This window comes from Cryptomeria japonica, chromosome 1, assembly GCF_030272615.1.
Source record: "Cryptomeria japonica chromosome 1, Sugi_1.0, whole genome shotgun sequence".
NCBI lineage: Eukaryota > Viridiplantae > Streptophyta > Pinopsida > Cupressales > Cupressaceae > Cryptomeria > Cryptomeria japonica.
The window spans coordinates 523,392,236-523,404,669 of NC_081405.1; the positions used below are offsets into that span (position 1 = coordinate 523,392,236).

Genomic DNA, 12,434 nt, shown 5'->3' on the forward strand with positions numbered 1-12,434 from the left:
ATCCAATGTGAAAATATGATAGATTGCTCAATTGTGGGCTTGTAAAGTGATCAACATCCATCTAGATGTGTTGATGAATCCTCTTGTAGCACAAGTCATTACTTAAAATCTCAACAATGATGGCATTAATTATAATAAAATTGCCCCTCCAATAGATGTATGGAACTAATGGAGAGGCAAAAATGATGTTTGATAAAACAATCACATAATCCAAGCATAGAATTATGCAAACACCTAAGTTGGTGATGATCATCAATGCTTGTACAAAAGGTTGCTTGAATATAAGAAACAAGAGTTGCATTGCACAATAGTTCCTACCATACTTGGCAGGACAATTTAGTTAAGGCTTGGTTGTGAAATCCAATAAAAAATATAAATGAATTCCGGAATGAGATAAGCATAGAATTATGCAAACACAAGTTACATAAGTTGGTGATGATCATCAATGGATGTGCAAAAGGTTGCTTGAATATACGAAACAAGAGCTACAATGTAGTGTAGTTCTTGCCATACTTGGTAGGATAATTAGTCGAGGGTTTGGTTGTGAAATCCAATAAAAGATGTATATGAATTGAAAAATGAGATTATTATGAACATAGACCATATAGTTGCTTTAGGACAACAATTTTACATGCTTTAGTGCACAAAAAACAAAACAAATAAAATAATTAAAAACTTTACATATGCTCTAAATAAAAGTGGTGAAACTCTAAATGAAAAGGAGGGTAATTTGTAAGTTAAATATGGTGGGGATTTACAACCAACAATCTAAAATTTAGCCAAGCCCAAAATCATTTAACTCGAACACTTTGTAAGCCATAGATTATTGTTTAATTATGTGTCCTAACAAAGATGCCAAAAGATAAAACTATTGCCTCGAATCTGAACAAATCACCAGAGCCTCAAATTATGACAAAAGTTACAAAACAAAATTGAGTTGAAGCCACCATCTCTACAAAAACAATAAGTCTACAATATTTCAACAAAAACAATTCCAACTCATCTTACATAAATACAAAAGAATATAACAATCTAGACTGGATATCAATTCTAACTTGTATAGATTGAAAAGCCTATATAACTTAACATAACTTTCAAGAATAAAAAAGAAAAGTTTTCTTTAAAACATATGTTGTGCTTTAAGCTACACAAACTTCATGTTAATTCAGCACAAAGCCACAATTTAACTTAATAATTTAATGGAAAATAGAACATACAAATTATTTCAAGTCCAACGAAATTAAATCATATTAAAGTCACTATGGCAAATAAACTCAATTGAATTGCTTTAGTTATAATTTTTAATATGACACATATGCATATATGCTTCATCCATGGTCACTCTCCACATAAAATTCACGACACAAAACTATTAGACAAGGTTGAATAGGCAAATATATTCCAGGACCCCAACAATAACCACTTGAATAAATCCTCTGAAATTCCTAATGATAAGTTATGTGATCTTGTTTTCAGATAGTACAAGATGCTAACCTATCAGATACTTCAATTTGTAACTGATGCATACCAAACATAAAAAAATCATTATTGCCAGTTTCTGAGGTCCTGGATACGAACAAAATGCATGCTTTCATGAGTTTTTCATAATAATGAAAAGTATCTTGATGAATGATCTATCTATTTCTTCGATCAAGCATTGGCTTACAATAATTTACGCAGGATAAGTTCAATGGTTAAACCCAAAACATTAGATTCCAATCACCCTAAAGAAGATATTAAAAAAGCATTTCATAAGAAAACAACATAGTTCTTGCATGATTTTAAGATTTAAACTCTCTCCATTTTTCAGCTAATTTATATATGATAAACATAACTTTTAATGCAAAAAGTACAATTTTATGATAATCACAACAACACCTAAGTGATTCATAGACACTCTATAGTAACATAATTTATCAAGTAAAATGGAAAAATGCTACAGGACATTAATTAAAGATTGCGAAGCTTGTGCTCCCAAAGCCTAGAATTGAAAACAGAAAGACAAAAGCTTAACTCCAAGCTGCAAGCTGCAATCTGTATCCTTGAGATGATTGTAAATTGATTGCTAAATCGAATCTACATACACATCGCCATCATCACAACTCATCAAATGTTCTCATGTCTAGTCGGTAATGAAGAATACCACCAATAACACCAAAACGCCTACAAAATTGACAAACCTCTTTGGATTTGTTTGTGAAAAACTCCAAAGTGCATCCAAAAAGCTTATTTTCACTTGCTAATCATTTTAGTAGAGACAATTTCTCTTGAACTGTGCATGAATCCCTGAAATTAGTCTGATCAACCTTTTGATCCTTATTCAAGTGCTTTATAACTACTTCCCCAGTCACTGAGTTAAATATGTTTGATAACATCCAAATTCTCCCAGACTATCAAAATTTCAACAACACCCATATCCAGTGCTTTGAGAGTATCATCAATCCCACATACATACTTTCCTGTATCCTGGCTTATCTCTTCAAAGTAGTTTTCTATAATGTGTTTCTCCTATAGATAATTCATATTAGATAGTATCTCTGATGACAGTTCAATAGCTTGATTGAATCCATTTTCTCCCCCATAAGAAACATCAACCACAATGAGAATCTTTTCCCGTAGATGGGGATCAAACATGTGACATTGACTCAACCCTGTCTTAAAAGCTGCAGTTCTAGCCAATATCAAACCTACAACATTAGGAATTATAATACAAAAATGTGTTGCCAACTCTGCCATCTTCCTCACGTAGGGGAAGGGAAGAGCACCGGTAATAGTGATTGCTAACTTCACGCACCCAATCCTAAACGGTACATCAAAATTTGATTTTTTTTTGGTTGTCTTCGTATGCGACTTAACTGCTTAAACCTATTGATCTGGCTTCTGGGTAGTAATGATCTGATCTCAACAGGTCGTTATGCGTCGAAAGGTCAAAAGGTGGTCATTTCAAAGTGTTGCCCGATACTTGACCTCTTTTGCGCCAATACCCGCACACCAAAAGGCCATTATCCATTTATAAAATACGTAAAAAGTAATATGTTTTTCACCTTTTTATAAAAATTAATTAACCAAAAAAATTTATGTTATGCATATAATTAAAAATATGAGGAATATAAAAATGTTTAAAATGGGTGGTCAAAAAACATGTTGACCACCCATAACCCCCTTCCCGCGTATGTATTATGACCCCACGTGGCACGAACTCTCGCTATCTTCTTTGCCCTAAAAAACTTAGGGAAATGAAGATTTTTTGTGGCATTTTCTTCAGTCACCGTCATTTCTTTGTTGTCAGCCTCCTCTGCAACCATGTCGTCGGCTTGCTCCCAGGAACGGTCGCACTCTTCCTCCTTGCATATTGGATGGCCAATGATGGTTTTGCTCCTTCGCAGTTGCATTCTGCTTTGTCTATTGATGATTTCTTCGTATGCGGTTTAGGGTTTCATTTCAATGCTCTGTTATAGTTTAATAATGCCAAAATCCTAAGAGAGAATGACAAAATAATTGAATATCTCTTCATTTACTTCAAAATCCCTTCATTATTTTTCATTTAATTTTTTGGTTGCATTGTTAAATGGTGTTTCTCTGTTTATAATGCCGAAATCCACACAGAGAATGGCAAAACAATTGATTATCTCTTCATTTTCTTCTAAACCCCTTCATTATTTATCATTTCATTTTATGGGTGCGCTGTTAAATGGTATCTCTTTGTTTATAATGTCGAAATTATTATAGTGAATGCGAAAAAATTGATTATTGTTCATAATTGTTCGAAACCCCTTCATTATTTATCATTTCTTTTTATGGGTGCACTGTTAAATGGTGTCTCTCTGTTTATAATGCCGAAATCATTACAGTGAATGCGAAAAAATTTGATTATTGTTCATAATTGTTTGAAACCCCTTCATTATTTATCATTTCTTTTTATGGGTGTGCTGTTAAATGGTGTCTCTCTGTTTATAATGCTGAAATCATTACAGTGAATGCGAAAAATTGATTATTGTTTATAATTGTTCGAAACCCCTTCGTTATTTATCATTTCTTTTTATGGGTGCGCTGTTAAATGGTGTCTCTCTGTTTATAATGCCGAAATCCTTACAGTGAATGCAAAAATAATTGATTATTGTTCATAATTGTTCGAAACCCCTTCACTATTTATCATTTCATTTTATGGGTGCGCTGTTAAATGGTGTCTCTCTGTTTATAATGCCGAAATCATAATAGTGAATGCATTTCATATTGATTATTGTTCATAATTGTTCGAAACCCCTTCACTATTTATCATTTCATTTTATGGGTGTGCTGTTAAATGGTGTCTCTCTGTTTATAATGTCGAAATCATTATAGTGAATGCAAAAATAATTGATTATTGTTCGAAACCCCTTCACTATTTATCATTTCATTTTATGGGTGCACTATTAAATGGTGTCTCTCTCTCTCTTTATAATGTCAAAATCATTACAATGAATGCATTTCATATCGATTATTGTTCATAATTGTTCGAAACCCCTTCATTATTTATCATTTCATTTTATGGGTGCACTGTTAAATGGTGTCTCTTTGATTATAATGTCGAAATCATTATAGTGAATGAAAAAAATATTGATTATTGTTCATAATTGTTCAAAACACCTTCATTATTTATCATTTTATTTTATGGGTGCGTTGTTAAATGGTGCCTCTCTGTTTATAATGCCAAAATCATTATAGAGAATGCAAACAAGATTGATTATTGTTCATAATTATTTGAAACCCCTTCATTATTTATCATCACACACACACACACACACACACACACACACACACACACACACACACACACACGCGCGCACACGTGTGCACGTGTGTGTGTGTGTGTGTGTGTGTGTGTGTGTGTGTGTGTGTGTGATGTATCAATTGCCGACATATAACAACCTTCGGTTTATGGGTGCGTTGTTAAATGATGTCTCTCTGTTTATAATGCCGAAATCATTACAGTGAATGCATTTTTTTTTATTATTGTTCACAATTGTTCAAAACCCCTTCATTATTTATCATTTCATTTTATGGGTGCGCTGTTAAATGGTGTCTCTCTGTTTATAATGCCAAAATTATTACAGAGAATGTGAAAAAGATTAATTATTGTTCATAATTATTTGAAACCCCTTCATTATTTATCATTACATATAGACATATATACACACACACACGTGTGTGTGTGTGTGTGTGTGTGTGTGTTATTGTCGACATATAACAACCTTCTCACATACACGTGGCACGAACTCCCGCTATCCTTTTTTCCCTAAAAACTTAGGGAAATGAAGATTTTTTGTGGCATTTTCATTGTTTGCTTTGCCTTCAATTTGTTAATATACTCACTGTAAATGATATTATCAAGCATACATTATATTACTTCCAATAAATTTCATATGAGAAATACAACAACATAATTCAATCATTAGTCATTTGACAAATGAATTTGCATCTTAATATAATATCTGCATTTGTTTTTTCATCATTTATCTCAATGGCATTGAAGGTTTCATTTCAATGGTCTATCTCTCTCTATATATTTATACAAGCACACACGGTATCATTTTTATTTTGTTAAAAGATGTTCAATGATGGAATTATTCACTATCTAATAGAATATCAACAATATCTAGTTTTCAATTGCATCACAGCTACATATTTTACTCTTGCATCTCATGCTTTTAGTTTGTCTCCTTGTTATATACAGTTTCAAGTTTTGTGTCTATATGGTTATTGTCCATATCTATGCACACACACACACACACACACACACACACACACACACACACACACATATATATATATATATATACATGTGTACATGTATGTACATATACATGTATATGTATACATGAGGAAACACACACAATAGCATAATATGTTCTATAATGATGGTTGTTTCGAGTTTTGTGGCTATATGGTTATTGTCTATATATATTTTTATATGTATATGGACAATAACCATATAGCCATAGAACTTGTTGTAATCAACAACAATTTCCTTATTCAAGGGCGGTCATTCAGATTGGTACACACTGAATAATTAAATTCCTTCTACAGTCAATGTTAAATGTTTTAAACCTTTCAATTTAAATTATGCTATTTTCAGTAAACCAACATTTCTTTCAATAGAGTCACTATAAATAATATTAACAACCATATTGGATGTCCAATGATGGTTTATGCTTCTTCGTAGCTGCATTATGCTTTGTATATTGACAATTTCTTTGTATGCAGTTTATAGTTTCATTTCAGTGCTCTCTTATAGTTTAATGTGCATATATGGTTATTGTCCACACACACACACACATACATATATGGTTATTGTCCATACACACACACACACACTCACACTCACACATATACATGTGTGTGTATGTAGAAGAAAACTGAACAATTCGAAGCAATGGAGGACTACATATTCAATATGACATGAACGACTATTTCCCACAAAAATTCCAATTTGAAAATAGCTAGCTACCACAATTCAATGCATTGCATATTCAAATTATATTATAAGACAAAATTTTCCATGTCACTTTCATTACAATCCAATTCATTGCATATTTCCGAGTTCTGCAAATTCCCTTTGCACATTCCTTATGTAACTATTTGTTTGCAATATGTATGTATGTTATACATATGCATATGCATATGTATGTATATGTGCATATGTGCAATTCTATGTACATGTGCATATGTATGTAGGTGGATATGTATATGTATGCACTTATGCATTTGAATATGTATGTATGAATGTGTAAGGATTGTATGCATGTTGTCAAATGTTAAAGACGATCAAAAAGTTGTTCTGCATTCAATAATGTATGGATGATTTGTTGTTAAAACGTTACGCTACCCTCGATTATTACTATTTTTTTGTAGGCATACTAGAGCATCGAGGGAAGAACCATACTTGTGGAAGATCATCATATCAATGTAAATGTGTTTATTAACACACTTCAATTCTTTGGAGATTATGCCTTTAATGCTTACAATTTATATTTATTTGTGTAGATATCTTAGGTAGTTATGCATTTCTTATTAAATGTGTTTCTTAACACACTTTAGTTTGTTTTGCATTTTGTTGTGATTGTTATGACAGACAATGATCTATGACTCACTATGTTGAAGACAACAAGCATTCCTCTCAGGTAAAGATATGACTTTACTTTAGCAATGATCTAGTAGACAATGCAATTTGTGATTTGTTTACGTTTCAATTTGTGAATTGTTTATGTTTAAATTTCTAATTTTTTTATGTTTCAATTTGTTTAAATTCCTCACTTAGTTCATATGTTTCAATCTTCTCTTTGTTGGACTTGTACTTTCACAATGATCTAGTAGACAATGCAATTTCTGATTTGTTTATGTTTCAATTTGTGAACTATTTATGTTTCAATTTTTGAATTGTTTGTGTTTCAATTTGTTTAAATTCTTCACTTAGTTCATATGTTTCAATCTTCTCTTTGTTGGATTTTACTTTCGCAATGATCTAGTAGACAATGCAATTTCTGATTTGTTTATGTTTCAATTTGTGAATTGTTTAGTTTTCAATTTTTGAATTGTTTATGTTTCAAATTGTTTAAATTCATCACTTAGTTCATATTAATGCAAGAAACACACTTAGTTCATATTGATCAAAAGGAAGTGCCCTATTTGAGAAAAAAATCAAACAAAGAATTGTTTTATAGTGCCTTAAAACATATTTTGTTAGATACTACCAACAAGGAAAACTTGACAGCTAACAAGATATCTTGTAAGGCAGTAGAAAATAGTTCTTTCTTTGGTGCCTTTTTACAAATGGGTATGTGCAGGATCATGGTGTGCCAAAATAGGCCCTTAAGTGGCAATGAAATTTCAGAAAATCAGAGTTATGCAACTTGACATGAAAATTTGAATAAGTTGTGAACATTATTTTTAAAATATGTAAGAAGAGAATATATAGAAAATTGAATGTAGTTTCTAAGCTATTAGTTGTTTTTTGGAAAAAAAAAATCCTATTTAATGAAAATTTCAAATTTCAATGCGGTGCTACTAAAATTTCAGGAAAAAAATAAGAAGTAGACGCATGTCTGACCACCCTAATCACAATAAAATCATAATATTTTTCTATAATATTTATAATATAAGTATTAGACTCATGTCCAGATGTGACACATATTTTTTTTTAAATTTTTTATAAAGTAAATAATTATTTATTAATTGTTTATTATAGCATTTTAGAAATTCAGAAACTCCTATGTTTGACCACCTTAACTTGGTCAAAACCTTATGATTTTTAATTTTTTTTTTTTTTTTCCCTATAGTAGATGAAGCATAGGATGTGACACATGTTTCGGATTCAAAAAATGTGATACCGTTTGAAAGTTATGAGTGTTTTTCAATTAATATATCAATAAGGACTATTGTCAGAATTCAATTAGAAAATAAATAATAATTATTTATTAAAGTCAAAATAAGAAAATACTTATATTGTTGGAAAGCTGGGAACGTCCTTAAAAGACTCTTTTCATTTTATCAATTTTGGTTACAAAAAACGTCGTCAGCCACCAATGTAAAGTTTGGAAAATCAAGGAATATTGAAAAACACATTTTTTCAGTTGACTTTCCAGGCTTGTCACTTCCAAGCCAAATACCAAAGCATTCCCGAGCTGAAATTTGAAATTTGAAAATTTGAGTACAAAAATTGGAAAATCGGATATCCGATTTTAATGTATAAATTTGTGGTCCCCAAAAATTTTCCCATTACCGCCTTTTATTTACTGAACTGTCACATTAATGGTGATGGCAAAAATCTGATATCCTATTAAATCCGATATCGGATTTTATTAGTCATATTGTAGAGAGAGAGAGAGAGAGAGAGAGAGAGAGAGAGAGAGAGAGAGAGAGAGAGAGGAGGAGGAGGAGGAGGAGGAGAGGGAGAGAGAGGGAGAGGGAGAGAGACACAAATTGTGCCATTATGGGTCATATGTTGTCCTAAGAGGTCGTAAGACACAATATGACCCCTTAGGACAACATATGATGTCATATGGTGTCATTGGGGGTCATATGGTGTCCTAAGAGGTCATAAGGGTTCATGGGACACCATATGACCTCTTAGGACACCATATAACCCCTAATGACACCGTATTGGGTTGTTTTGGGTCATATTGTGTCCTAAGGGGTCATATTGTGTCCTACGACCCCTTAGGACACTATATGACCCCTAACGACATGATTTGGTGTCTTAAGGGCTCCTATGGTGTCGTTGGGGTTCATATGGTGTCTTGAGACACCATATGACCCCTAATGACACTATATTGGGTTGCTTTGGGTCATATTATGTCCTAAGGGGTCGTAGGGGTCATATGGTGTCCTAAGGGGTCATAAGACACAATATGACCCAAAGTGACCCAATATGGTGTCATTAGGGGTCATATGGTGTCCTACAATCCCTTAGGACACCATATGACCCCTTAAGACATCATATTTGGTCGTTATGGGTCATATTGTGTCATATGACCCCTTTAAGACATCATATGACCCCTTTAAGACATCATATGACCCCTTAGGACACCATATGACCCCTAATAACACCATATTGGGTTTCTTTGGGTCATATTGTGTCCTAAGGGGTCATATTGTGTCTTACGACCCCTTAGGACAACATATGACCCATAATGACATAATTTGGTGTCTTAAGGGGTCATATGGTGTCCTAGGACACCATATGACCCCTAATGACACCATATGATGTCATAAGGGGTTGTATGTTGTCCTTAGGGGTCATATGGTATCCCATGAACCCTTATGACCCGTTATGACACCATACGACCCGTTATGACACCATATTGGGTCACTTTGGGTCCTATGGTGTCTTAATCTCTCTCTCTCCCCCTCTCCCCTAATCTCTCTCTCTCTCTACCCTAATCTCTCTCCCTTTCCTTCTCTCTCTCTCTCTCCCCTAATCTCTCTCTATCCCTCTCCCTTAATCTCTCCATCTATCTTTCTCTCCCCTAATCTCTCTCTCCCTTCCCCCCCTCTCTCTGTCTGTCTGTCTGTCTCTGTCTCTATCTGTCTCTCTTTGTCTCTATCTCTCTGTCTCTGTCTCTGTCTCTGTCTCTCTCTGTCTCTCTGTCTCTGCTAATCTCTTTATCTCTGTCTCTCCCTTCCCTTCCCTCCTCTCTCTCTCTCTCAGCTAATCTCTTTATCTATCTCTCTCTCTCTCCCTTCCCTCCCCTCCCTCTCTCTCTCTCTCAAATTCTTTTGGTTTCTTGAGGAGGGAAAAGTGGGAGATAGATTGGATTGTCAAACAATTAAAGATTCTTCAAAGATGCATTCATTTCTCAGCTCAGATGCAAGTACATGGACCATTTGCACATGAGTGTTGGCTTGTTTTTATTAGAGTTGTGTTCAGTGTGATTGGGATCAGTGTGAGTCAAGTGAGTGGGTTGATACGTGGGTTCCCCACTATCTAACTCCTTTATCTCAAACAATATCCCTGTCAAACGATGACATGGAAAGTTCACTTGAGTATGATCATCTATCAGATCTTGTACAACCAGGACATGTTTTTGCAGTTGTCGCACCGCAAGGGAATGAAGAGAGATCCAGAATATTGGTTGGCACGATGTATACGGGGGAAAAAAAAGCTAACACAACCAGTGATAGATGATGACGAGTTCACATATCCTATAGGTTCAGTTGTTGTTGTGGGAACTTGGTTGGGAACATACATGATTAGAAAGAATGACATACCTGCATTTGAAGACTATGAGAGACACAAAACCATTATAATGTTTTCACACCTTATTATAGATACAAATGTCAAGTTGTTGAAGCATCAAGCAAAACCAAAGACCAAAGAGCTATGGACAGTGACTACTGCTGATCATGAAGCAATATTGGATACTCTTAAGCAAAGAGATGACCCTTCAGGAACACATGAGTAGTAGGTCTTTAATGGTGCCTTATTTTTTTTTATCATGCATTTCATTTCAAACAATGATCATTAAACCTTAATGTTCAAGTTTGTTACGTGTATATTAAGGATGTGTTGAAATGCAGGTCTATTGATGAACATTTTTTTTTGGCAACACGGTTTTTGCATGCACATACCAGGTACACTCAATATAATCGGAAGGGACGTATTTTTGCAACATGACTTATTATCATGCATTTGATGAGCTTTACATTTTTTGTTATTAGAGAACACTATTTGACAATTTTTGATGATATAATTATCGCAAAACCTTTATGCTCATGCAGGTCTTTTTTGATGATATACAATAGTATCACATTATGATTTTTGCGTCAACATAGTGGGTTCTGTTGATATAATTCGAGGGGACATATTTTTGTGGTATATAATCCCACCTTTTCATTTATTATCATGCATTTCAGTTGAAGTGATTATCATGAAGCCTTTATGTTCATCCATGCATTTTATGTGTAGACTAACAATTCTTAAAAATATAGGTTCATGCTAGATCATTTGCCGTTGACAAGACCCTCTCTTGGTGATGGTACATATTCCTTTGTGCATTAATGAGATAAAATTTTGTGCATAAACATTAAGTCAAGTGAATGTATTGCTATTTATAAATGACCATATCTACCATCGTCTTCAACCATGCAGAGAAATGCAGTGAGAAAGTCTTTAATCAACATGTGTCTTTCTTCAAAGTTATGCTTGTATACTTTGCAGAGAAACTAGTAAGTTTTGTAATTATACAATCTTGTGCGTCTTAAAAATGTTTCAAATGATCTATTTATAATTTGCCAAACTAATTTGTATTAAGTGTTATAATTTGTTTCTTGTAGCACATTCATTCCACATAAAAAGGTTACTTATTTTGGTCTTCATTTATATGCAAGCATTGTTGTACGTAAGCTTTTCTCTTAGGACATGAGGATGTCTGATAGATGAAGTGGGATGCTGTATTTGTATATGGATGTGAATTGATGTAACATTATTATGATGATATACAATGTCCATGAGCAAATTGGTTTAGTTATATTGATGATAATGTCCATGTATCTGTACATGAGTACATTGGTGTAGTTGTATTGATAATAAAAAAACAAATCATGTTTGCATATCCCTTCATGGATGTCACATGCAAGTGTAATGGTGATTATGTTTATACAATACATGGAAATATTGATGATCATTATGTGTCTATAGTGTAATGCTTGTTTATATATAATTTTAGCACTTAGGGCACTCAAGGGACGATGCCGGTAGGGCATGACCCCGAGTGTTCGATCAAGTGAGGGGGAAAAATAGGAGCATGCATAGGGTAATAATGCCTAACTAGACATGTCAGAGCTGACGGTTCATCATCACGGCGAGCTAAACGAGAAATTGGCCACGTGACAACATTTGATTGAGTGAGATTGACGATTTTTTTGCCAATCAAAAAATTGCTGCCCTAATAAAACTA

The 12,434-nt window shown here is 33.6% G+C and overlaps 1 pseudogene; it reads right to left on the reverse strand.

Annotated features, from left to right (window-relative positions):
- Positions 1–2,065: 2,065 nt before the first annotated feature.
- LOC131059897 (eukaryotic peptide chain release factor subunit 1-2-like) lies at positions 2,066–3,392 on the reverse strand (annotated as a pseudogene).
- Between the last annotated feature and the right edge of the window lie 9,042 nt (positions 3,393–12,434).